General features: G+C 45.9%; 1 protein-coding gene across 5 annotated transcripts in view; it reads right to left on the minus strand.

Annotated features, from left to right (window-relative positions):
- The window catches only part of LOC147429159 (AP-1 complex subunit gamma-2-like), a 244,286-nt gene that overhangs the window by 26,792 nt on the left and 190,596 nt on the right, over positions 1-26,898 (minus strand). The gene's annotated exons all lie outside the window — the stretch shown is intronic.

A 26,898-nucleotide genomic window follows, 5' to 3' on the forward strand; every position in this document is an offset into this window, starting at 1 on the left:
AACTCACACACGACTTTGGGATTATCAACGAATGCATTGCCAAAAGGAATCTTCTTGCTCATATGAAACTTGTCTTGTTTTTGGTAGAAAGAGAATCTCATTAAATCCATACATACAAAAAAAGCGCAAGTCCAAGAAGAATGAAAGAGAAGAGAGTATTATCGTCTCTATGAGGCCGATGTGGCTAAGAGAAGAAAATTGTAAGCAGTGGATTATATCTCTCTTCTACGAGAATTAAAGAAAAAGCCTAAAGCTAAAAGCTGAAGAGCTGTCTGTCTAAAAGTAATCCACGATCCAAACTATTTAAGATGTCTCTGAGAACCTCCCTTCAATGGGTATCTCTCCAATGAGTTTTATCTCTTTGTAACTGAGATGCCTTGGCATCTTCTTCATGTGAAAGCTCAATAATAGCCTTGATCCATCTATGATGAAGGTGTGGGTCTCCTCTCAAGTGGGCACAGCGTCTTGCTAGCTGAGCATCACTGCTTTGTCTGGCGTGACACCTCTAGAATACAGAGCCTCTCCACGATGTGTCCTTGTAGATGCCAGTGAAGGTAGCTTGATGTTAGCATTAGTACTCGTACTCGGGTACGTATCCACCACGAAGAAAAAATCCTGCTGCCTACATGAGGTCGCCTCCCCTGCTCGGCATCTCTGGAGTTCCAAGAGGAAGTTCTCCAAACATCTTTGGCCCTTGAATTGCATGACCTGTCATTGTGGACCAGAACCCTGAAATAAGGATTGGCCTCTCTTGACAAGAATCTCATAGTCATGCTCCTTTGTCTCTATCCCCTCCCATTTGCATGTCTCTATCCTCAATGATGTCACCAGGTACAAAGTCCAATAGCTGTGCATAGTCAATGAGATGGCTGAAGATGCATAGGACTCAGTTGAATTGTCACAAAATGATGACATGGCATGACCACCCGGACAGATTCCATATAAAATGTCCCGTCTGATGGGGCCCAGGGGACACAAAGAATTAAAGAACTGAAGTTCAAAGTTGTACCAACTTATGGTACCCCGGCCGAGGGGCCTAAAACCCTAAAGACCAGAAGCTTGCACTCTAAAAGAGAGTTACGTAAATTGCACTGACATGCTGATGTGGCAGATCGTAAGGATGCTGATGTATCAGGCTATACAAAACTTCCGCGTTTTGCGCTGGCTGTGCCATGCGGCAGGCTGTACGGATTTCCACGATTCACCTTGGCAGCTTTTGGGATTGACTGCTTTTGAATTGATTGCTTTTGGGGCATCCGTTGTAAGAATAAAAGAGCCCTTGGGGCCTCACTCTGCGGAGGATCTGGACGCAGAGTCTGAGATCAGTGGTCCCTCGGGAGTTGTACTTCGCAATGATTAATGATAAAGAAATACCGAAAGGGGCACCAGACTTTGGGGCCAATACTGCTTGGCACGCAACTACGCCAGGCTGTCTCTCTCTCTCTCTCTCTCTCTCTCTCTCTCTCTCTCTCTCTCGCGCTGATTGGTCTCATAGGTCTCATAGGTCATTTTGGCCTTTTGAAGACGTTAATATAACATTTCATTTCATTTCATTTCTCTCTCTCTCTCTCTCTCTCTCTCTCTCGCGCTGCTGCCCCTGCCCCTTGTGCTCCCTGCCCGCCACTGCCCCGCCCTCGCGCTTCTCCCCCTGCTGCTCCCGCACCCTCTCTCTCTCGCGCTCTCTCCCACACCCCCTGCTGCTCCCGCGCTCCCCCCCTCTCTCTCTCGCGCTGCCCGTCCCGCTCCCTCTCTCTATCGCGCTGAGCCCCCCCCCGCGTCTATCGCACGCCCCCCCCCCCCTTTAATTTAATTTAATTTTAACTTACACCCCCTCAGTCTTAACGCAGAAATCCAAACACTCAAAGGAGAAGTATCAGCCCTCAAACAAGAGAACCCAAACGCCGAGATACGGGTACTCAAAAAAGAAGTCTCAGCCCTTAAACAGAAGCTTGCTGATAAAGTAAGCAATGGACTAGAGGAAGGCCAATTTCAACCCTCGGTAATTGATGAAATCAAGGAAATTAAGGAACAGGTAAGGATGATCACAGAGGAAGAGAAGCTGAGTGTGGCAAAGACATCTTCATGGACGGAGATGATAACAAGGACACAGAAAAAGGCGGACGAGGCTGAAAAATGGATCGAGGTCGCCAAGAAAGGGAAAGGTCAAGAAACTCCTTGTACACCGACGCTTATTAACATGACTCTCGAAGAGGAACAAAGAAGGCGGATGCGAGCACTGCATGTGAGAGTGACCGGTCTCAAGGACATAAACAACGTGGAGAAAGAGGTCACAAGCCTTACATCCATGATGGGGATGGAAAAGCCTTTGCACACAAAGGCATGGAGGGTAGGTAAGAAAAGTGATGGCCCGGGAGAGTCTTCAAAGGGGAGAGCTCTCATACTACGCTTCCCCTCGTCGGAAGAGAAGAAGGAATTCTTGAGGAAGAGGCCTACTCTCAAAAAGACAGGTATTTTCCTCGGTGATGACCTGACCCTCTCACAGCTCGCACATATGAGAGAGGTAATGCCAGAGATTACAGCGGCAAGGGAGAAGGGAAAGATAGCCTTCTACAGAGATGGACGGGTGGTGATTTTAGAGCGGCGTACTACATGACGGTGCGAGACCTATGGGACCACACTGAAGATGGCTACCGGGATCTATAATGGGTCTATGAGGTTGGACGTGGGTGCATTTGAGGAGAGTTTCAAAGACAAGGATATTGTGTTCTTCTCAGAGACTCATCAAGCCCCTGGACAGGTAATGCCACATGTGGTGGGATACAGATGGGAAATAGCTCACAGGACAAATGCGAGATCTGAGCACGGGAGTAGAGGTTCAGGAGGAGTAGCAGTGCTATTCAGAGAGGAACTACAACCATTACTGCATATTGTACGAAGAGATGATCATGCTAGATATATGTGGGTGAGACTGAGACCTGACACAGGTCGATTCCTATATATTGCCATATGTTACTTTCCTCCCAGTACATCAATGTATGCCGCATCCAGAGGACAGTCGCCTTTCTCTATCCTAGATGATGACATTTGGGAGTTTTCAAGGGATGGTGATATCATTCTCCTAGGGGACTTCAATGCCCGAACGGGCAACTCGCAGACAGTCTTCTACGACACCTCAAATGAGGTGCTTCGAGAGCTGGATGCGGGTGAGTTGGGGCTTGACAGATGCTCAGATGACAGAGAGCAAACGGAGTATGGGAGATACCTCATGGAAATGACAACCACACATGGATTAGCCATACTAATGGCTTACGCGATTTCCTGGAGCAGCCGGTTTCACATGCTTTCCACATAGACATGGGGCCAGTACAGTAGATTATGTTATGACACAACCGAGCTTTATCCCCTGCATTCAGGATTTCACAGTGGGAGCTAGGCCAGTGGGCATAGCAGTAGATCATGCTCTATTGACACTGTCCGTTAAATTTCAGTATAGTACAACCCAGACACCAGGAGGCAGGCCACACACCCGCTATACATTTACACCAGAGACTGATTTCGTTTATACAGAGGAGATCTGGGACCGTCTATTGGAAGGCACAGCTGGCAGAAATGGTACAGGCCTCTCAGTGGAGGAGTGCACCAATATACTGACTGAGACACTGCATGGGGCTGCATCAGTGGCATATCCACACACTCAGCCGGGTAAGAGACGACATGCTAGGAGCATGCCCCAGAATAGTTGGTATGATGAGGAATGCAGAGAGATGAGGGCACAGCTTCAGAGGGATCTTCTGTTAGGAGTCATCACTTACAAACAGTCTCGGATTGCTTTCCGACGCCTTGTGCGACGGAAGAAGCGAGCTTACCTAGCTCAGATGGAGCGAGACTTATATCAGATGTTCTTGAGTAGGGACTCAGGAGAGGCATGGCGACTCTTCCATGAGCACTCTCCTCCCCCAGTGATTACTTCACCTAATGTGTGGGGCCAATATGCGACATCATTATATACGGTTCCGGGACAGGAACCCCTTCCAGACCCTACCATGCCTTGCCCAACTACGAGCACTTTCTTTACGCCTGAGATGGTACGAAGGGCCATCGACAGGATGAGGACCGGGAAGGCATATGATCATGACGGTATAGTAGCGGAGCACTTTATACATGCCAAGGATATGCTGATGGAGGTTCTCGTAGTGTTGTTCAATCGTGCCATGTGTGAGGGATTACCTGAGACCTGGAGGTTGTCTAATATTGTGCCCATCTTCAAGGCTGGTGACCCTACAGAGCCTGGGAATTACCGCACTATTATGGTTGGACACACATTGGCACGATTGTATGCATCTATTCTGGAGCAACACCTGAGTAGCTGGGCAGAGGGCGAGGGTGTACGAGCAAAGGGTCAGGCCGGCTTCAGGAGGGGTTTCTCCACTCTTGATCATATTCTGACACTCAGGGCCATCATTGAGGAGGGCAGAGCACATGGGAGATGGATCTATTGTAGCTTTGTGGATTTTCGCAAAGCATTTGACATGGTACCAAGGGCTCGATTGATGCGCAGACTGCAAGAGATGGGGGTGCCCATAGAGGTAATTTGGGGGATAATGGCTTTGTACAAATCAGTGGTGGGACATGTACACACTCCAGAAGGGGTATCTGATTTATTTCACTCTAGTATTGGAGTGAAACAAGGTTGCCCATTGTCTCCTACTCTATTCGGTATGTATGTGGATGAGGTGTCTGATTACATTGACAGAAAGGGTGACAAGGGTGCCCAGCTGGCAGGGACGTGGATCCCATTGTTGCTTTATGCTGATGATATTGTACTGATATCTGACTCACCAGAAGGTATGCAACGACATCTGGACGCACTACGCAGTTTTGCAGAGGATAGTGGCCTGGGTGTAAACCTAGGTAAAACAAAGGTTATGGTGTTTAACACCACACCGCAATGGGTCAGGAGATTAGTACCTACTTTCAAATATGGCCAGGAGATTGTGGAGTATACAGATGCATACACTTACCTGGGGGTAGTCTTCACGGGGCCGAGATTTTCTTTGAGAAGAGCAGCAAAGACTAGACTAACTAGAGCCGGTGCGGCTCAAGGAGGAATGGAGAGGATGTGTTCACAAGTTCATTTCCCGGAACCTAGGACAAAGTTATGGCTCTTTGATACTTTGGTAGCCTCTACTATGTTATATGGGGTGCAGGTTTGGGGACCTTCTATAGGCCAGGATGGGTGGAGGCGTATGGAGAAGCCCCTGGTATCTATGATCTCTCGGTTGATTAGAGCCAAGGTTTCTGTACCGCATGATATCATTCGAGCGGAATTAGCTGCCCCCCCTATGGAGATTGAGGCGCTCACAAGATCAGTCTCCTTTGTACACAGTCTATGGGATACTACCAGAGAAAAATATGCCAGGGTGGCTCGGGATACATCATGCTGGTATGCTCAGATGACATCATGGTTTCAGACACATGGTTTCACCATGGATAGGTTGCCTCCATTTCAATACTCTCTTCAGGCACCCTTGAGGTCTCTGACACGGGTAGAGATTAATGGACTCATCCGTCAGGATTTGATCCATCTGGACACGAGAAGGACATGGATAGAGCCGTTACAAGAGTTGGGCACAAAGATGTCTTTCTATAGAGAGCATCTTCTCCACCTCACGGGGGATGGGTTTGTGATTCGACCTAGCTATATGGACACGCATCTTTCGCATGGTTTGCGTTGTGCCATTGGCCAGATACGCACGTCCTCACATCAGCTCGGGATTGAGATTGGCAGATTCAGAGGGACACCGACAGATAATAGAATATGCCGCTTATGCCATCTAGAGCCAGAGACTGAAGTACATTACATATGTCATTGCACAGTGTACTATGAGATACGAGGTCGTTTTCACTGTCTATTCAGAGAGGTTTTGGGCCTCTATCTAGGGTCATGAGTTATGAGGATCAAAGATGTCTTGGGCTTTATCTATTTGAGTTACACAAGCATAAGGAACCTTACAGAGGAGAGGTGAAGAGAGACATCCCCAGAGACAGATCACAGATTTCTTTACACTAGATAATGTACACCCAGAAGAACAGACAGAGGAGCAACCAGCGACGGTGGAGAGGTCTACCCGCACTAGTGGCATTCTCATAGACCGAGCATTGGAGCTAGGGAGATCTAGACGACCCCGAGGGAGGAGAGGAGCTACACAATTTCGAAGGAGGCTACGGCAAAGGATTCAAGCCATACTCTTTCGTAGTCCAGAGTGCAGATGAAGATGGATCTCTACTCCCCTCCCATATTGTCTTCACATTGTACTTAGTTTAGGATCCCGCAGTATTTATATTTTGTTATCCTAGTTTAATTCATTTTGTTAATCTGACTTTGTATTAGATACACTGCATTGTAACTTTCTGGTCTCATAGGTCACTTTGGCCTTTTGAAGACGTTAATATAACATTTCATTTCATTTCATTTCTCTCTCTCTCTCTCTCTCTCTCTCTCTCTCTCTCTCATTCGACTAGCCTCAATACCACATGACATTATTAGGGCGGAGCTCGCTGCTCCTCCATTGGTAGTGGAGGCACTCACTCAATTAGTTTCATTTATGCATAGCACTTGGGCTCTCCCTACAGACAGATATGCTCGATTAGCACTAGAGTCTTCGCGACAGCTGGCATTGCAGGGAGATAGATCATGTTGGCGCAGAGATAGCATCTTGGTTTCAGTTACATGGCTTTAGTATGGATCGGGTACCCCCATTTCAGTACTCTCTGGATCACCCTCCATCTCCCTCACTAGGGCAGAATTTACCAGGCTCATTAGGCAGGACTTGATTCGGCTGGATACGAAGAGGACATGGATACAACCCACACAAGCTAGGTACGAAGATGACTTTCTATAGAGAGCATCTTCTCCAACTCACGGAGGATGGTTTTGTGATCAGACCAGGATATATGGACACTCATCTATTGGCCAGATATGATGTGCTTTTGGCCAGATACGCACATCCTCACATCAGCTAGAGATCGAGATAGGCAGATTTAGAAGAGTACTCGCTGAGTCCAGGATTTGTCAGGTGTGCCAGATGGAGCCAGAGACAGAGTTACATTACATATGTCACTGCCCAGTATACTATGAGATACGAGGCCACTTTCACTGTCTATTCAGAGAGGGTTTTGGGCCACTTTCTAGAGTCATGAGATACCAGGATCAGAGATGCCTCAGATTATACTTACTGGAGATTTGAAAACACAGAGAGGACCTCTTGAAGAGGGGCACAATGAGAGAGATCCAGCAACAGCGGAAGATTATAGATTTCTTTCAGTCACAGACAGAGGAGTCCGAGCAGCCCCAACAACATAACAACACCAGAGGCACCAGAGGCATACTGCTTGATCGGGCAATAGAGTTGGGGCGGTCCCCTCGCCCACGGATGACGGAGCCCTCTCGACATCGACGCAGATTGCGACAGAGGATCCATACCATACTGGCGCAACATAGGAGCCGTCCCGACAGAGTGCCTACCTTGGAGGTCATTGAATCTGTATAGCCTTTTGGATACTGATGTATATGTATATGATGCCTCGACTGTCAGAGAGCTCCATTGTATCAGCTCACCCTTTGTATTCCCTTTGTATCAGCTTTCACCCCACCCCTACCCACTATTTTCTTTTCAGTTCTTTGTACTTTTTGTACCCAGACCTGGTATTAGATTCCCCACATGTAACCTTTTGGTCTCATGGGTCATTTTGGCCTTTTGAAGACGTTAATATTACATTTCATTTTCATTTCTCTCACACACACACACACACACACACACACACACACACACACACACACACACACACACACACACACACACACACACACACACACACACACACACACATCAGAGGCACACCGATCGACCGAGCGACCGAGCTGGGGAGATCCAGACGCCCATGACTACCGAGGACTACACAGCATTGACGGAGGCTGCATCAGAGGATTCGGATCACTTTGGCCCGACATGCACGACGCCCGGTCAGACTACTTACCATGGAGGGATTGATGAGATCCGCTAGCGACCAATGCTGGATCTCTTGTGATATAGCTATCCTAGCTAGCTACTTAGTTCACACCTAGCAGTTTAGTTTGTTAGTCTGTCATTTTGTCATCTTGTTACTCTGACTTTGTATCAGATCCACCACATTGTAACTTTCTGGTCTCATAGGTCACTTTGGCCTTTTGAAGACGTTAATATAACATTTCATTTCATTTCATTTCTCAATTTCGAAGGAGGCTATGGCAAAGGATTCAAGCCATACTCTTTCGTCGTCCAGAGTGCAGATCAAGATGGATCTCTACTCCCCTCCCATATTGTCTTCACATTGTACTGCTTAGTTTAGGATCCCGCAGTATTTATATTTTGTTATCCTAGTTTAATTTATTTTGTTAATCTGACTTTGTATCAAATACACCGCATTGTAACTTTCTGGTCTCATAGGTCACTTTGGCCTTTTGAAGACGTTGATATAACATTTCATTTCATTTCTCTCTCTCTCTCTCTCTCTCTCTCTCTCTCTCTCTCTCTCTCTCTCTCTCTCTCCACCAATCAGCGCGCAGGTCTCAGCACCAATCTCTCTCTCAGCACGCAGGTCTCAGCACGCACTCTCTGTCAGGTCGCAAGCAGGGTTAGGTCACGTAGGTGGCTGTTCGCTAGCAAAAACGTGCAGGCAGGTGATTACAGCAAGCACTGCGAGCAGGTGAGCAACTGGCGAGCAGGTGACGAGCTGGTGAGTAGCCCCATCGCCATCTCTGAATAGCAAGCAGGAAAGTAGCGCATGCAGGCCATGGAGTAGCATGCGCTGGAGTAAGGTTACAGCAGGCAGCGCACGCAGATTTGGGGAGTGAGCAGTAGCATAGCGAGTGAACTGGAGGCTCGTGCTGCCTTAATGTCCCGCGCAGACCTACGCGTAGCACGTGAGGCTGTTCTACGCGTAGCAAGTCCAGCAGACGCCCCAGCTGTTCTACGCGTAGGATGTCAATATCTGTAACAGACTTGGACACTCCAAGTCAAGAATCAACCATGACAGCACCAAATAACCACTTCAAACATTTCACAGATCACAATAGATTTGCACTGGCCTGGCGGAGTTCCGTGTCTAGAGATATTAGCCCCAAAGACTGGCGCCCCTTTCGGTATTTCTTTTTGTATTAATCAATCATCAAAGTACAAGAGAGTGGCTAGGGTTTCACTCTCAGACTCTGCGTCCAGATGCTCTGAGAAGTGAGGCCCTCACCACTAATTTAAAGGTTACAAGGGATGCCCAAAAGCAGAGCCCCAAAAGCTTCAAAATCAAAAGCCCTGAAAGCAAAAACATATGCTCTCTGTCTCTCTCTGAGAGTCCCAAAAGAAAGCAAAAAGACTTTTTCTCTCTCTTTTTCTTGCTATTTGCGTAGAAAAAGCAAAATTCGTTTCGCTCATCATTTTTCAAAAAAATAAAAAAAAATATAAAAAAAATATATATTTTAGTCTCCGCGATTTTCGAAAATTAGGGTTTTTGGCAGAAATTAGGGTTTCTGCTGTCCGCCACGTCATCACTTTGTGACATACCCCCCTCTTGAAAGCATTGTAATCGACCGCGATTACGCCTGCAAAACCGACAAAAGCCATAAACTGTCTTAGCAGACACTGAATGTTAGTACCTACGTACTAGGAACACACATCTAACACATGTACAAAATCGACAGTCACATCACACGACATCACCGGACATCACCAGACATCACAGGACATCACATGACATTCAACATTCATTCGGATCTTAGACCATGATTTATCGGCAATGTAGCTAGCAATCACATCTAGGGCCAATCAGGACCTCATCGATGTCCGATTGACTAACCCCTATTGCAACCATGTCTATTCGAGATCAAGTAGACCAAAATGCTGCAGTCATTTAGTCTATCAATTCCTGCACTCACAAGAAGTCAAGAACAAATCAGTATCATAATCAGGAACTCCATTTCATAAAGTCATCCAGCAGAATACTGTCAGCTATCAGTATCCCTGAAGCTCAAAGAGACATCAGTGACTTTAGTATCAAAATCAAGGCATCTGTTGACAAAGGAGCGGAGTGACTCCCCTCTTGTGCACCCCACTGCACCAGATCTCCGGCCAAGCTGAATTCTGGGTTCCGTTTGGAGTAGACTATGCTAAACCAAAACATCGAGGTAAAGTTTCACAATCCGAGGAGTATCTGCTAGGTCCTCCTCCTCCATCTACTTCGCATCAAATGCAGGAAAGTTCTTGAACTTAACCAAGAACCGCCTTCGGACTTTACCTTTCTTCGTATCTGTATGTGCCAAAATCTGTTCACGAACAAGGGTCTCCTCGTTTTCTTCCACTGCGGGTTGCTCATCAGGCTCCCCATCATCAGGCACATCACCCTTAACAGGTTTCAAGAGACTCACATCCAATGCATTGTGAATCCTCCAAGTATCTGGCAGTTTCAATCGAAAGGAGACATCATTTATCTTTTCAGTTATCTGGAAAGGTCCGTAGTATTGCATACTAAGCTTTGGAAAAAGCCTCTCCTTTCCCTTTTTCTTTCTTAGGCGTGCCTTCTCAAAAGTAAGAGCACCCAATCATCCTCCTTCAATTTCAAGTCGCGACGATGGCGATCCGCTACCTTTTTCTGTCGTTCTTGAGACTCCTGCAAAGTCTCGCGAACCTTGGCAAAAGCCGTATCCAAATCTCGCGAATATTTAGCCGCTTCAAATATCTAATCTTTCGTGCTCAGGAAGGATGGAACCTTCGCAGCACTTTCAACAATCTCACATGGCGTCTTCCCCGTCGAAGAGTGTATCGTATTATTGTAGACAAATTCCACCAAAGGTAAGTTCTTTTCCCATTGAGTCTTCTGATCTGAGATACAAGACTTCAATAAATCTAAAATCATTGAATTGGCAATCTCAAATTGCCCGTCAGTCTGCAAGTGGAACGATGACGAGAACTGCAACTGCGTACCAATGTTCTCCCAAATTGCCTTCCAAAACAAACTCATAAATCTGGGGTCTCTGTCGGAGACAATCTTCTCAGATGTGCCATGTAATCGGAAAATCATCGTGATCATTTTGTGTTCTCGGGAGATAAAAAATGAAATCCATTTCAATATTTTCCCAGGGGCGGGTGGGTATGGGTAAAGGCTGTAACAATTTCCTGTGCCTTATGCCTGTCAAACTTGACCTTCTAGCATACTGCGCACAAACTCTTCCACATCCTTTTTGAGTCTCGGCCAAAAGAAGTATCTCTCTACCCCTTCATGGTGGTAGCAATGCCGCGGTGACCCATAAAAGGTGGACAGTGGCATTCAGTTATAACCTTTTCCCGCAACGGCTGTGTAACGCACAACATAGTCTTTCTCATCAAGTAGCCTTCCCGAAGGGAGTATCCAGCTACTGTCTCCCCATCCCGTATCCGTGTGAAAATATATGAAAAATCTGTATCTGTGGCATACTGATCGACCATTTCCTCGAAGCTCCTATGATGTAGGAGCATTGGTAAAGCCAAAAGGCATCACCAAAAACTCAAATAACCCAAAAGTCGTCCGAAAAGCTGTCTTGTAGACATCTCCTGGCGCTATCCTGATCTGATGATATCCACTCTTCAAGTCAATCTTGCTAAAGCACGAGGATCCCTGTAACCTGTCGAGTTTATCATCGATCCAAGGAATCGAAATCTGTTCTTGATGGTGATTTCGTTGAGAGTGCTATAATCGATGCACATTCTCCAAGATCCGTCTTTCTTCAAAACCAACAACACTGGAGAGCAATACGGTGAAGTACTATGCTGGACAAGACCCTTTTCCAAGAGGTCTTTCACTGGGTTCATAATCTCTTCATTTTGTGCTCGGCTCACATGATAAGGTGGCCGGTTCGGTGGCGTGCTTCCAGGTATCAGATCAATGGTCTGATCTTCAGGCCCTCTAAAAAAGCAATCGGCATGAGTGTGGAGAAAAATCTTGGCGTTCTTTTGTTCAGGTCAAAACATATTCAACCTTTATCCATCGTTCAGTTCTCTCCCAAAAGAATGAGTAAAGAAACTGAAGTTCATCAAGTACAATCTCTAAGCCCTTCATTTGTCAAAGTCGCTTGCTTGGCCCGGTAGTCAACCATGGCGTAGTTCTTGTGGTACCAAGGGATCCCGAGTAGAACGTCACTCGCTTGCCCTAAACACCCCTATCATTGCAAACGAAGTTTGCTAATGCTCGGTGTAATGGCAACATCCCATCCGGGTGCTAGTCGAACTACCTCCGCCTGTGGCGTCAGTCTGTCGGGCGTAATTTCCAAATCGAGCCGCCAATTCCAAGTGAAAAGAAGTTGGCCTTGGCTCCTTCAAAAGAGCTTCCTGATCCTTCACTTTGCCCCAAAAGCGGCAAAGTTTGTACTTTCATTCATTAGATTCGGTGTAGGTTCCACGCCATGTGGTACCAGTTCTGTTTTTCTATCTGCCTTTTCTGTCAAGTTCCTCAACTGCTCTCGAACTCTCAGGCCTATCGTCGTTCTTATATTCTGTTCTTTCTGTGCCTTTTTAGGGCACTTCGCGGAGATATGTCCATGTTCCCCGCATCTAAAGCACTTCCCCACTCTAATGAAGCGAGCTCTCTCCTCAGGAGTAAGCTTGGGTCGTGCATCCTTTTTCTCTGGGTTGCTCTTTTTCTTTCTACTCTCATTCCCAGAAGTCTGTTCGGCTCGTTGTGTCATGACCTCATCTGTGGGGTAGGTCAGACTGCCAGCGTGAATGGCAAAGCCCCACTTCACATGACTCATCAACTCCTGAATAGAAGCCGACTTCTGTTCCAAGCAGTGATCTCGGATCTCTGTAGGTAGACCCAGGGTAAACCGCTCATTCTGTTCTCCGAACGAGATCTTCTTGAATGAAGAGGCGGGTAGAAAAGAGCTCCAGAATCTTTCACAATAAGCATTGATTGTATCTTTCTTGGTCATCCGAAGATGGTTCCAAGCAGCTCGTACATCTCGTTCATATTCTTGCGTCAACCAAGAAGAAATAAAAAGATTCTTAAATTTCAGCCATTTAACTGGCGCAGTCTTGTTTAAAATAAGAGTGTACCACCAAGTACGAGCATTCCTCTTAAAGTAAGAGGCAGCTCTCCGAATCTTGGAGTGCTTTGAATAGCGTCCTCTCGCGAAAGCGATGTCAAACTGCTGTATAAAAGACAAAGCCTTCGAAGCATCTGAGTATTCTGAAAAATATCAAACTTGATCGAGGTGCCACCTTCCTTAAACTATCGGACTTTCTTGCTATCATACTGGTTAGCTTTGTAAAAAAAAAATTCTTCTTGTTCGCATAAAAGTTTTCGTCATCGGAATCTGAGCTGTCTGTAGACGAGTCCTCAGTAGAACTGCCAGTTTCTGGGCGAGATGTAGCCTTCTTTGCCTTTTTCTTGCCCTTTCCGAAGCTTTGTTTCTTGCTTCGCTTTTTGCTAGAAGAACTGTCACAAGAAGAAGAACTGTCAGAAGAAGAAGAAGAACTGGGTAAGCCTTCAAACTTGACACGCTTCTTCTGTTTCTTTGCCTTGTCGAATGTCGACCGACGACCCAAATATCCCGGGAAGTCAGTGCCTTTCTTCTGCTTTTTGTCGTGCTTTTTGTCTTTCTTTTGCACGTCGAAAAGCTGAGCAATTCATGCATCAACCACGTTCTCCAGTTCCTTCTCCGTATATTTCTTGGAGGCAGAAGGTTTCTTGAGAGCGGGTTTCGGGAGTGGTGTTGTGGTTCTCTGCCACTCCATCTATACCTCTTCCAAAGAGGTCTGGTTCATATATTTTGCCATCTTCGGGTCCTTGGCAAAATTGAGCATCATCTTTGTTGCATCGCCAATCAATTGACGACGCTCCGTCTCTTGCTGCTCCGCCTGAGTAGGCCTAGGCGGGCCATACTCTGTGCCGGAATCTTCGTTGTGATCCCTGCCCGCATCTCCAGATGCAGAGCGAGTAGACTTATCATTGCCTGAAGCCATAGGTGCCGCGGAAAAAAAAATTGGGAATCGGATTTCCCGTAGAAGAGAAATCGGCTGTGCTCTGATACCAGTGTAACAGACTTGGACACTCCAAGTCAAGAATCAACCACGACAGCACCAAATAACCACTTCAAACAATGCACAGATCACAATAGATTTGCACTGGCCCGGCGGAGTTCCGTGCCTAGAGATATTGGCCCCAAAGACTGGTGCCCCTTTCGGTATTTCTTTTTGTATTAATCAATCATCAAAGTACAAGAGAGTGGCTAGGGTTTCACTCTCAGACTCTGCGTCCAGATGCTCTGAGAAGTGAGGCCCTCACCACTAATTTAAAGGTTACAAGGGATGCCCAAAAGCAGAGCCCCAAAAGCTTCAAAATCAAAAGCACTGAAAGCAAAAACATATGCTCTTTCTCTCTCTCTGAGAGTCCCAAAAGAAAGCAAAAAGACTTTTTCTCTCTCTTTTTCTTGCTATTTGCGTAGAAAAAGCAAAATTCGCGTCGCTCATTATTTTTTTTAAAAAAATATTATTTTTTTATTTTTTTATTTTTTTTTAATTTTTTAGCCTCCGCGATTTCCCGAAATTAGGGTTTTTGGCAGAAATTAGGGTTTCTGTTGTCCACCATGTCATCACTTTGTGACAATATCCCTTACGTTTATTTCAGTTTTAAGCCCTAGGGTAAATTTTAAGCTTAAAAAGATTTTAAGCCTTCTCTTTGCGTCCAAGTTGAAAGAGATTTAAGGCCTTCAGGTAAACTGGTTAAGTTTGCCATACTCTCTGTCCCTCACCCTAGTACCCTAGTACCCTATCCCACATTTGGGGCTCGGGTTCGATGGACCCGCCCACCGAAGGGGAAGGGCCGGGTGTAGATAGCTACACAACCCCCAAAAAAAAAACGGCTACTTTCAAACGGAGAAACAGAGATATTGTACTATCACCAGGATCCTTACGCGTTGGGAAAACCTCCAGGATACATGATGAGCTACTGATGGAGAAGGTCCAGGTGATGCTCAAATCAGAGCTAAACTATATGAGGATGACATCAGGAAGGAAATGCACGTGAACGCTGAGAGCTACAGGAACTCTATGTATGGAGACATGATGAGAGAACTAAGGAGAGAGATCCGGGGGATACAGAATGAGGAAATTCAGATCGTGAAAACGGAATTACGAAACCTAATCAAGGCCGAAGTAAATGTAGCAGAATGCGTTATGCAAAAGAAACTCGATGAGGCAGTAGCAAGTTTTGAAGCATGGAGAACAAATATGGAAAGGCACATGGAGGAAAAAGATGCAATAATTGAGGAGCTAAAAGGAGAACTTGCGGATTGCAAATTTGCGACTAAGGAGAAGGGAGACGACCAACCTTTGGTGCTGAAGGAGCTCTAGGACATGAAGGATCAGATGAAAGCTCTACGGGAAGGAGATGAACAGAAATCGAAAACGGCATCTTCATGGGCGGAACGTATTGTTAAGACACAAGAAAAGGTTGATGAAGCAGAGAAATGGATTGAGGATGCGAAGAAAGGGAAGGCCCGGATGCCTGAGACCACACCTACTTCCACCATTATTAATATGACCATTGAGGAAGAGCAGAAAAGGAAGACTCGGGCTCTGCATGTGCAGGTCACAGGAGTCAAAGACAAAGAGAATGTAGATGAAGAAGTGAGGGAGCTGCTACAATGCATGGGCACCACAGAGCCTACTCACACAAGTGCATGGAGAGTGGGCAAGAAAGGAATCGATGAGAAGGAAAACGTAAAGGATAGGGCACATTATTCTCCGCTTCCCGAATATAGAAATAAGGAAAGAATTTTTAAAGAAGAGGCCAACTCTTAAGAAAACCGGTATTTTCCTGGGAGATGACCTTACATTGGCACAAGTGGCACACATGCAAGAGTTGATGCCAGAGATCAGGGCAGCAAGAGAAAAGGGGAAAATCGCCTTTTATAGAGGAGGGAAAGTAGTGGTTCTCGAAAAGCGCTCATCATGACGGTGTGAGACCTATGGGGCGACGCTCCGGATAGCGGCGTGGAATTGTAATGGATCATATAGGCTAGATGTAGGTGCCTTTGAAGACAGCTTTAGGGACAGAGACATAGTTTTCTACTCAGAGACACACCAGATACCGGGACAGCTTATGCCACATGTGAAGGGGTATTTATGGGAAACAACTGGTCGACCAGACAAGAGATCTCTACGAGGTAGCCGGGGTTCAGGAGGAGTAGCAGTCTTATTTAAAGAGGAGCTGAAACCACTGCTACAGATTATCAGGAAAGATGAACAAGCAAGGTATATGTGGGTGAGAATGAGAGCCGAGACAGGTAGATTTCTATATATCGCTATATGCTACTTCCCTCCAAGTACATCAGTCTACTCCTCACCTAAAGGACAATCCCATTTCTCCATATTGAATAATGACATATGGGAGTTCTCTAGAGATGGAGACATCGTTCTCTTAGGAGACTTTAATGCCATAACGGCCAACTCTCAAGCAGTATTCTATGATACTTCTGAGGAAATGCTCAGAGAAGTGGATTTATCACAGGAGGGGCTTACTAGAAACCCACAGGATAAAGAACACACTGAATATGGGAGACATCTCATGGAGATGGAAACTACACATGGTTTGGCCATACTTAATGGTCTAGAGAATTTCCCTTTATCTGGGGGATTCACATGCTTCCCGCACAGGCATGGGGCCAGTACAGTGGATTATGTCATGACTTCACCAAGCTTTATTTCTAGTATCGAGGACTTTAAGGTGGGATGTCACCAGCGTGTGACTACTATCTATCCTTTTTGTTGATTTCTTTCTTATTATCTATTTACTTTCACTTTTTGGAAACACCCCTCGGGAAATCTAACTGCCCTGCATTGCATAGCTAGTGTGGAACTGTCCAGAGGGAGTCCGGGCCTGAGGGCAAGAGAGCACTAAGGTTGGACAAGGACTATGGTTAGCCAAGTGGGGTCATTGACTAGCCAAAGTGGAATCCTTTGCTACAGAGGCTACATTTCAGTTCTGGATGTGGCCGCAGTGTACAAAGAGGGTCGGATGACCTAGAAAGATACAATGGCAGCATCTCCTAAAATTTAGGGAACTGCTATTTTGGGACCTGAAAATGTCTTCGCGTCATTACGTGCAGTTTGACATGGGGATCATTTTGTTACTCTGTGGCCAAGTCAACAGAGGTTGCAGGTGAGATATTTTTAGACCCGAGGGTCTAAAGCGGGAAAATGCACAAATGAGTGACACTTGGCACTTTGAGGCCAGTTTACTACTTATAGAGAAGGCAAAAACGTGATTTATAGTTGGGAGGCTCATTTTTGCAAGTCTCTGTCACAGGTTAAGAGCTATGGAGTGCTTGCTTTCCCTCTTATGCACAGTGCGGTGCCAGGAGTGATGCCCTGCACGCTACGCACTGCCCTCTCTCTCCCCTTTGGCAGTATGTTATGCCCCTCTAGTGGGCTCTTCATTTGACCAATGTACAGTTGTGTGGGTTCATGCGCGATTGCCGAGGCAAGAGCCTCTTGCACAGGTACTGGATTAGCTAGCGGCTAATCCCCCCGCAGGTACAGGTGAATTCGGAGAGGTTTCACGCCAGAAATCTCGTCCGATTCAAAGGGCAAGTAGCCCTACAGGTGCGGGAGCTCGAGGACTTGCTAGGGATGCGACCGGCACGCGGAACGGAGCCCGAAACAGTGAATTACAGCCTACTGTGTATTTTTGCAGGTTTAGGGTTTTGGCCCTAAACGGACTCTAATACCCCCAGGAGGTTCGGGGACGCAAGGGGACCGCTGTACAGGTGATCTGGCGCATTTTCAGGGCTGAAAACAGAGAATTCAGCGTGCTGCAGATTCTCGCCAGGTTTTGTAAAGTGCCCGTATGCGTCGGGAAAGTCGGCCAATGCGTGGGAATACTGACTGTGAAGGGTTCTAGTACAGTTATGCTGCCGAAATCAGGCTGGAACAGTGGAAATTCAGCCGAGTTTGTGCGGGGCAGCTTGTAGGGAACCACAGCGTTTATTCCCTCTTTTGAACAATAAAGAAATACCGAAAGGGGCGCCTAAGTTAGGGGCCAATCTGGTGTCCGTCTACTCATACAGGTGCAATCTAGCAGCCTGTATCCCTCTCCCCTTTGTTGTGTCTTGAAAGTACAGGTAAAATAGACGACTAATAATGGGTGAAAGCTAAATCAAGGTTTAAAGTAAAGTCTACCGCCCTTTTTGGATTGAACAGGCCGGTTTCATGGTTCCATCGACGGGATTAAATCACTTTTTCCCATAGAAGTGAGCCTTGGTCAGTTTTGGGCTTGAAGACACAGGGATCATAGACCAGACACAGGGAATTGTAATTATGGCTGACAGACCAGATGATGTGACTGAAGAGGTTTCCTCTTCACAGGGTCAACAGACACATGAAGTGGGTGAGTCCTCAAGACCACCACAGACTGATGATGATATATTCAGGACCCAGTTGGCTACTGCTGTGGCTATGTTCACACAAGTAATGCAGAACCCAAGGTTTTTAGCCTTTCTGCAACCTCCTGTTCCGTCTCAGCAAGTTGGGTCACTGGATCATATTCAAAAGCCTGTTAAGGCTCGAGTACAGGTGATTCATACCGCACAGTCAATGGAAACACCTGTACACTTGACGGAGAACATGCAGTCTCCACAACGTATGCCTAAGGTGCAAGAACAGGTGGCTGAGATGCCAGTTTTTCAAGCTGTACCAATTCAGCCCGCCACCTTTCAGCAGCCTATAGCTGGTTCTAATGGGCAGGGAAGCAACTTACAGGCTATGCAACAGGTCTTCCCACCACCTTCAGTACACCCTGGCTATTTTGGAGGTGGATCCGTATTCCAGAGCATGGCTGGTCATGCACCTGGAAATCAGTTTTGTACGCTAGGAACAGTGTTCAGGGGTGCTCAAACGATGATGCCTAACCCCATGTACAGTGTCATGGGTATGCAACCAGGGTTTCAAAGCACTCAGGGACAATTTGGGATGCCACAAGCAAATTTTGGTATGGCTGGAATTACAAATCAGCAGCCAAATATGGCATTTCCAGGTCAAGTTAATAGCGGCCAAGGAACACAGATGAACCCTATTAGTGTTCCCATGTTTCAGTCACTTCCATATGACAATTTAACGCCGCTGGAGAGGCCAACTCCGTACAAAGAAGGTGGCAAAGGAGTGTCATTCACGACCTTTACAGGGTTTGATGATAGGAAGAAGGCTCTTTCATTCCTCCAGCAGTTTGATAAGGCCTATGCAGGGGGAAACTTTACAGAGGCTTCAAAGGTCCGCAAGGCAGCCACTTTCTTGACAGGGAATGCGGGACAATGGTGGACAACTTTATTGCTTCAAGGGCAAGCTCCGTCCACATGGATTTACTTCAAGCAGATTTTTGCAGCAGCATGGTTATCTGATGATTTCGAAGCAGATGTCATGACAGAATGGCACCAGCTTAATGCTGCCACTTGCAGAAATCTGGATGATTACAATCGGAAGTTTTGGAAAGCTCTACTTCCAGTAACTTCCTATAGGTTTGTGCCATTGACAGAACAGATTGAAAAATACTGTTGTGGCCTGCCTAAAGGATTGAGAAAGTACTGTACGAAGACAAAAGTCACTACTTTGACGCAGCTCATCGAGGTAGCAAACACTGGCAATGGTTTGCTCAAGGGAGAAGATTGTGAATTTAACACTGGCGTCAAGGCAGGATCAGGCAAGAAAGATTCAGCCAAGAAGCACGTTCCCAATGAGGCTCCTAAAGGGACTCAGGAGTCGGCCAACACAGGGAAAGACAAAGCTACGGCTGAATCAGAAAAAGGACCAGCAAAGAAATGGAAAAGACGTTTTCCTCGCAAGTCAGAAGAGCAAAAGAAGGTCCTGAGGACAGAGAACAAATGCTTTATATGTGAGCAGCCTGGCCACATTGCTTACAATTGTCCTACAAAGAAAAGGCCAGCTGATTCTGAAGACAAGGAAGACAAGAAAGGAAAGAAGCCCATGGCTGGTCTAGTGCCAGATATGGTGGGCGACAAGCCAAATTCAGATGCAAGTGAGCTTTGCAGAGCATGGGGAAAGGTTAGGGATCAAACAGTGCTTATCTTCTTTGATCCAGGTGCCAAAGCCAACTTCATTTCCCCAGAATTGGCTTCAAAGTTGGGAATCAGACCTGAAGAGATGGGGTATACAGCAGAGGCAGGTTTGGCATGTCCTGGCCATACAGAGGCTGTGACACCCATCATTGGAAAGTTGCGTCTACATATCCAGTCCTATGTAGATACTGAAGAATTTTACATCATGCCACTAGACGGATGTGATGTGTTGTTAGGTATTCCTTGGTTGTTTCGTGTACAGGGAATCATGGATGCCTACAACAAAAAGATCACTGTACAGAGCAGGGGAAAGACTCACATTCTGGATGTAAAGCTTAAAGGGGAGTCTATTCCTACTGTATCAGCTTCTGCTATTACTTCTGTAATGAAAAAGCATCTTTCTGCGTACTTGGTTTTTGCACGTGAAGTGTCAGATTGTGATGAATCAAATTTATCTGTGCTAGATAAAGAAAGGTCAATGTTTTTACAACAGTATAGTGACTGTTTTTCCGATTCATTACCGTCTCAATTACCGCCAGAGAGACCCGAGGACCATGCGATAGATTTGGTGCCAGGCTGTAGCCCACCAAATAAGCCTCCGTACAGGGTTAGTGCGGCTCAGCAGAAAGAGATAATGGGCCAAGTACAGGAGTTGTTAGAAAAGGGGCTGATTCAGCCCAGTTCATCTCCATTCTGTTCTCCAGTGTTGTTGGTGCAGAAAAAGGATGGCTCATGGCGTATGTGCATCGACTACCGTGCACTGAACAAGAATACCATCAAGAATAGGTTCCCTATACCTAGAATTGATGATATTATGGACAAATTAGAAGGAGCAGCTATGTTTAGCAGGATAGATCTAAAGAGTGGGTATCATCAGATCCGCATTAGATCAGAGGATGTGCACAAGACTGCTTTTAGAACAACGTTTGGCCTTTACGAATTTTTAGTGATGCCCTTTGGTCTCACAAATGCTCCTGCTACGTTTAATAGGATGATGGACAGAATTTTCCGTCCACACCAGCAGTTTGTTGGTACATTCTTTGATGACATGATAGTCTACTCAAAGAATGAAGAGGAGCATAGGCATCACTTGGCCATTGTGTTCAAAGAGCTACGCAGTCATAGGTTGCTCATCAATGCAAAGAAAAGTGAGTTTTTTCTGGAAGAGATTCACTTTCTGGGACACATTGTCTCAAAGGATGGTGTCAGAATGGATCCTGCAAAAGTTGAAGCGATCAAGTCATGGCCAAATTTGAAGACGGTGCATGATGTCCGAAGCTTTTTGGGACTATGCTCCTATTACAGAAGGTTTATTCGAAATTTCGCTGAGATTGCTTCACCTTTACATGCTCTTCAAAAGAAGGCAGTCACCTTTAGATGGACACAAAAAGAGATTTCAGCTTTTAATCTCTTAAAGGAAAAGATGACTTCGGATCCAGTCATTGTGTTGCCAGATCTTAGGAAGTCATTTGTGGTCCAGTGTGATGCCTGTGGTAGTAGCATTGGTGCTGTGCTAATGCAAGATGGCAGGGTAGTAGCCTATGAGAGCAGAATTTTGCAAGGGCCAGAGATGACCATGCAGGTCTATGAGAAAGAGTTACTGGCTGTGATTCATGCGCTCTTAAGTTGGAAACACTACCTGCTAGGTGCAGACTTCGTTGTCCAAACGGACCATCAGACCTTGCGATACTTCTTGACACAGACAAAGTTATCTGAAAAGCATATGCGATGGGCAAATATCTTGTCCATGTTCCATTTTCAGATTGTGCATGTGGAAGGCAAGAAGAACGTTGTGGCCGATGCCTTGTCAAGGAAGCCACAAATTTCAGCTGTGTCGATTCCTTATCATCATGAACTTGATGATATGAGAGAACAGTATGTAAATGATGAAGATTTTGCAAGGGTCTTCGAGCAACTAATGGATGGACAACGTCATGAACACTATCTTCTTAAAGACGGGTTCATGATGATGCATGGCAGATTGTGTGTCACAAAGCCATTGCGACGCAAAGTTATGGAAGAGAGTCATGTCCCACCGTATGCAGGGCATCGTGGTATCGATGCTACAGTTAAAGCGGTAGAGACATTCTTCTATTGGCCTACATTGAGAAGGGATGTGGATGCCTTTGTGCGAGAATGCCTAATATGCCAAAAGGTCAAGTTTGACAGGCAAAAGGCACCAGGGTTATTGCAACCACTACCTATTCCAGATAAACCATGGGAAAGTATTGCTATGGATTTTATCTTTGATCTTCCAAGAACGCAGACAGGAAATGATGGTATTTGGACCATTATTTGCAGATTCAGCAAACAGGCTCATTTTATTCCTGTCAGGAAGAAGATAAAGCCAGATCAGATGGCACGCTTGTTTATGAGCAATATTTTCAAGTATCATGGCATGCCACAGTCGATTGTTAGCGACCGTGATCCACGCATGACTAGTTTGTTCTGGAAAGGCTTGTTTGAGAATATGGGTACCACGCTCAAATTCTCTTCGTCATTTCATCCTCAAACAGATGGACAGTCAGAAGAGGCAAATTCTACTGTCCTAGATCTGCTGAAGTGCTATGTGTCAGAGCATAAAGGAAAGTGGGAGCAGTATTTGCCATTGGTGGAGTATGCATACAATAATACAGTGCATTCATCAACTGGCAAGGCACCTTTTGAGATAGTTGAAGGTGGCAAGAAAGTTCCTCCCATACTGCATACAAAGGACAAGATATTTGAAGCAGATAAGTATGTTCAAGACATGGATGAAATGTACAAGAAGGTCAAAGTGGCCTTAGAAAGAACTCAGGCAAAGCAAAAGAAAGCAGCTGATCGTCACCGTCGTGAAGTGGTATATTCACTTGGTGATTGGGTGCTTCTACGGTTTGAAAAGGCAAGGTTAAAGAAGATGAAGGGCAAGGAAAGACTCTTTCCAAAGCTCAGCATGCGTTACTATGGGCCTTTTCAAGTATGCGACATAATCAGTGATGTTGCATATAGGCTGAAATTGCCTGACAGTTGGAAGATTCACAATGCGTTTCATGTGAGTCTTCTCAGACCCTATGTGGGTGATGTGCCAGAAGATATGCCAGCTGAAGATCAGCCGGAAGTCGAGGAACTTGACGAGATCTTGCTCCCTGAACAGATTTTGGCACACAAAGAAAGGAAAGTGAAAGGCAAGGTTGCTAGGCGTTACTTGGTAAAGTTTAAAAACTATCCACCAATGGATGCTAAGTGGATGGAAGAAGGTGAACTTGCAGAGTCACCAACTGTGTTATCACTCTACCTGGAAGCCTTCGATTTGCAATCTACCTTGACCCCTTGAGTTTCAAAGCTACATGCATTGTCAGTGTGACAATGGCTTCTGAAACAAATGATGTACATGGTATTTAAAGTGAGCTCAAATGAAATACCTGTTACATGAATGTTAGAGCTGTACAGATTGTCAGTTTGGCAATTGCTCTTATGGAATGTCCAAAAGTTTGGTTACTGCTATAGAAGTGAGTATTTCTTGTCAGTTTGTCAAGGATACAGTGATTGCTTCTATTGAAGAGTACATGTGTAACTGCATTCTTAAACTGTCGGTTTGGGTATGCTCGAAAGTGTTACGGGATCCAACGTGTACTATAAGACAGTGGCAAAATGTGCAGCTACCATTTTGTCATTGGAAAGTTAGTGACTCAAAGCAATGGCAGAGTGCGAAGCTACCACTATGTCATTGGGACAGGGTTCACACGCAGGCAATACATGAGTCGACGAGGTGTTGAATACACCAGGGTTGACAATGAGCATGTATGTGTCGTATATGTGTCGACATGTGTTGAATACATCAGTGTTGACAGTAAGCATGGACGACATAGATGCAAACGAGGACGTTTGAGATTTCAAGAGGGGGGTATGTCACCAGCGTGTGACTACTATCTATCCTTTTTGTTGATTTCTTTCTTATTATCTATTTACTTTCACTTTTTGGAAACACCCCTCGGGAAATCTAACTGCCCTGCATTGCATAGCTAGTGTGGAACTGTCCAGAGGGAGTCCGGGCCTGAGGGCAAGAGAGCACTAAGGTTGGACAAGGACTATGGTTAGCCAAGTGGGGTCATTGACTAGCCAAAGTGGAATCCTTTGCTACAGAGGCTACATTTCAGTTCTGGATGTGGCCGCAGTGTACAAAGAGGGTCGGATGACCTAGAAAGATACAATGGCAGCATCTCCTAAAATTTAGGGAACTGCTATTTTGGGACCTGAAAATGTCTTCGCGTCATTACGTGCAGTTTGACATGGGGATCATTTTGTTACTCTGTGGCCAAGTCAACAGAGGCTGCAGGTGAGATATTTTTAGACCCGAGGGTCTAAAGCGGGAAAATGCACAAATGAGTGACACTTGGCACTTTGAGGCCAGTTTACTACTTATAGAGAAGGCAAAAACGTGATTTATAGTTGGGAGGCTCATTTTTGCAAGTCTCTGTCACAGGTTAAGAGCTATGGAGTGCTTGCTTTCCCTCTTATGCACAGTGCGGTGCCAGGAGTGATGCCCTGCACGCTACGCACTGCCCTCTCTCTCCCCTTTGGCAGTATGTTATGCCCCTCTAGTGGGCTCTTCATTTGACCAATGTACAGTTGTGTGGGTTCATGCGCGATTGCCGAGGCAAGAGCCTCTTGCACAGGTACTGGATTAGCTAGCGGCTAATCCCCCCGCAGGTACAGGTGAATTCGGAGAGGTTTCACGCCAGAAATCTCGTCCGATTCAAAGGGCAAGTAGCCCTACAGGTGCGGGAGCTCGAGGACTTGCTAGGGATGCGACCGGCACGCGGAACGGAGCCCGAAACAGTGAATTACAGCCTGCTGTGTATTTTTGCAGGTTTAGGGTTTTGGCCCTAAACGGACTCTAATACCCCCAGGAGGTTCGGGGACGCAAGGGGACCGCTGTACAGGTGATCTGGCGCATTTTCAGGGCTGAAAACAGAGAATTCAGCGTGCTGCAGATTCTCGCCAGGTTTTGTAAAGTGCCCGTATGCGTCGGGAAAGTCGGCCAATGCGTGGGAATACTGACTGTGAAGGGTTCTAGTACAGTTATGCTGCCGAAATCAGGCTGGAACAGTGGAAATTCAGCCGAGTTTGTGCGGGGCAGCTTGTAGGGAACCACAACGTTTATTCCCTCTTTTGAACAATAAAGAAATACCGAAAGGGGCGCCTAAGTTAGGGGCCAATCTGGTGTCCGTCTACTCATACAGGTGCAATCTAGCAGCCTGTATCCCTCTCCCCTTTGTTGTGTCTTGAAAGTACAGGTAAAATAGACGACTAATAATGGGTGAAAGCTAAATCAAGGTTTAAAGTAAAGTCTACCGCCCTTTTTGGATTGAACAGGCCGGTTTCATGGGACCCAGACCGGTTGGGATTGCAGTGGATCATGCTCTCTTGACCTTATCAATCTCCTTCTGATACAATGCCTCTCAAGTACAAAGGAAGAAGACGCACACAAGATATACTTTCACACCAGAGACTGATTCAGTCTATGTGGAACAGATCTATAATAGGATGTGGGCAGCCGAGCCAGTATATACTGTAGAGGAGATTACTTCTCAGCTAACAAAGATACTACATGGAGCAGCACAAGAGGCATACCCACATACTCAGCCTGATCAGAAGAGAGGATCTGGGAACATGCCTCAAAACAGTTGGTACGACGAGGAATGCAGAGAGACGAGAACCCAAGTCCAGAAAGAGCTTACACTTGGGATCATCACATATAAGCAGTCTCGGATTGCTCTTCGCCGTATAGTACGTCGCAAGAAAAGGGCATTTTTAGCCAAACTGGAGAAGGATTTATATCAGCTCTTCTTGAGTCAGGACTCACATGAGGCCTGGCATTTATTTCACGAGCACTCATCGCCTCCAACAATTACTTCTCCTGAGATTTGGGGTCAATATGTAACATCATTATATATGGTATCTGGACAGCCTCCATTACCAGATACGCTAGAGCCATGCCCTGCTACTAGTACTCTCTTTACTACGGAAATGGTGGAAAAAGACATTGATAAGATGAAGACAAGAAGAGCATATGATCATGAGGGTCTAGTAGCAGAACATCTGATCCATGCAAGGGATCCACTTTCAGAAGTCCTTGCTCGTCTGTTTAATCGGGTCATGTGTGAAGGATTACCTGCATCTTGGAAATTATCTACTATCGTACCTATTTTCAAGTCAGGGGATCCTATGATACCCGGGAACTATTGTACCATTATGGTGGGTCACACATTGACCCGACTGTACGCATCCATTCTGGAACAAAAATTGAGTAGATGGGCAGAGAATGAGGGCATAAGGGCAACAGGACAAGCTGGATTCAGGAGGGGTTATTCCACTCTAGATCATATTCCTACGCTAAGAGCCATTATTGAGGAAGGAAGAGCAAGCGGGAGAAGGATGTATTGTTGCTTTGTGGATTTTCGGAAAGCTTTTGATACAGTACCAAGGGCCAGATTGATGCGCAGAATGCAAGAGTTAGGGGTCCCCAAAGATATTATCTGGGGGATCATGACTTATATGGGTCAGTAACTGGTTATGTACGTACTCCAGAAGGGGATTCCGACATTGTTCATTCCACCGTTGGAGTAAATCAGGGATGCCCACTGTCCCCTACTTTATTTGGTATGTATATAGATGAGGTATCAGATTACATTGATAGAGAGGGTGACAGAGGTGCTCAACTTGCAGGGTCATGGATCCCTTTGTTGTTGTATGCAGATGATATTGTATTGATAGCAGAATCACCAGATGGAATGCAGAGGCAGTTAGATGCATTACATAAATTC

This window comes from Adiantum capillus-veneris, chromosome 22 (assembly GCF_014529385.1).
Source record: "Adiantum capillus-veneris isolate H3 chromosome 22, ASM1452938v2, whole genome shotgun sequence".
Lineage (NCBI taxonomy): Eukaryota > Viridiplantae > Streptophyta > Polypodiopsida > Polypodiales > Pteridaceae > Adiantum > Adiantum capillus-veneris.